Here is a 1,665-nt window from a genome sequence, read left to right on the forward strand (position 1 = left end):
ATTGGCCAGCTATCCAGTGCGTTGTGATTGGCTGAATACCTCAAGCGTGTGACGGAAATATTATGCCCCTTAACATACTGTGATGCCCTGTGTCCCGGCAATAAAACCCATTACAAACGAGGCATTTGTTGCATCCAGTGGGGACATAATTACTGATTATAATGACTTATACTGTCTTTTTACGCGTTGCGTATCACGCTGCGTAAACAATATATTACATCATATGACTGCATCTTTCTGGACAAAAAAAAGTTATAGTTTAGTTAAAATATAGTAGTCAACATTTGAAGTGGATCAAAAAAGTTCAAAGTTGTCCTAAGACAAGAATGGGTATTGATTTGGTTTTAGGACAACTTTGATGAAAGGTTTTGATCCACTTCAAATGTTGACTAGTGTATATATATCGGCCGGCGGATTCGACGAAGGAGCGGCTGGCAGGCTTGTGGCAACCACATGTGACGACCCCAGACTGGATGACCCCAGACCCCATCCGGCGATCCACAGCGCGAAGTTGATGTATTTCCTCAGCGACCGGTATTGTTTTGGTTTCAACTTTGATGAACGGTTTTGATCCACTTCAAATGTTGACTAGGGTAATTATTTTCAAAGCTTTCAATGTGCTCATCATAAAAAAAAAAAAAAAAATTAAAATTAAAAAAAAAAACTATTTATTTCATTCTAACAAGCAAGTTTTTGTTAAAAACGAACCAAAATAAAAAATTCTTTGTTCATAATCTCTGCACGGGAGAGACTTGGTGGTGTTTCCAAACAAAAGGAAATATATCGATATGGGCATCGGCTAAAATCAGTTGAAAAACATCTGCATATCGGATATCAGCAAAAATACATTATCGTGCATCCCTAGAAATTAATCAAACTTCTAGTAAAATGAAGAAAGTATGCAACTAAGTTTGTAAGGAAACTTAGCAACTGAAAAAATAAATGTTTTTTTTTTAAACAAAAAGTAATAAGCCCTAGAGGACTTAAAACCATCACAGTCCATCAAATTATAGTATGCCATTATGAATCTGAAAGCCAAAAACTGTATGTTTCTTACAGGAAAGCAAAAGAAAGACTTAGCTACGCAATTAAATTCTCCATCAGTCAACCAAAGACACCATAGCCAAACCATAGCCCCAAACGCATAGAGAAAAGGCTTCATTTAAGCCTTGACGCCCCCACACATTCAGGCGTCTGCATTTCTGCAGCCACCTAAGTTAGCTGGGCGGTGGTGGTGAGCCACAGGGTTTGTTATTCTGCAGTGAATTGTTTGTAATGGCTGTAGCCACACAGCTTGGAGGAGCATCAGGACAGCAGGATGGGCTGAAGATGGCACCACACTCACCCAGTTCTTGTGTCATACCACAGTGTGCAGTGGGTGCCAATGAAAAGGCCAAACCCATTCCTGGTTCCAATGGCTTTTCTTTTCCACAAGTTTATTTTTCTTGCAGAAGTGCTGCATATCTGTCTACCTCCGTGGTTTAATGCGTCAAAGAGGTCAGGTGTCTCATAAAGCCACTGTTATGAGGATCACAACTCTACAGCATTGGTTCTCAAGCCTTTAAAGGGGTCATATGATGTGATTTAAATTTTTCCTTTCTCTTTGGAGTGTTACAAGCTCTTGGTGCATAAAGAAGATCTGTAAAGTTGCAAAGACTAAAGTCT

General features: G+C 39.3%; 1 protein-coding gene across 2 annotated transcripts in view; it reads right to left on the reverse strand.

The window, feature by feature from the left end:
* LOC107679911 (ubiquitin carboxyl-terminal hydrolase 10-like) overlaps positions 1-1,665 on the reverse strand; it is a 34,250-nt gene that overhangs the window by 6,554 nt on the left and 26,031 nt on the right. The window lies entirely within an intron of this gene.

The sequence above is a fragment of the Sinocyclocheilus anshuiensis genome, unplaced genomic scaffold, assembly GCF_001515605.1.
Source record: "Sinocyclocheilus anshuiensis isolate Anshui unplaced genomic scaffold, SAMN03320099.WGS_v1.1 scaffold256, whole genome shotgun sequence".
Lineage (NCBI taxonomy): Eukaryota > Metazoa > Chordata > Actinopteri > Cypriniformes > Cyprinidae > Sinocyclocheilus > Sinocyclocheilus anshuiensis.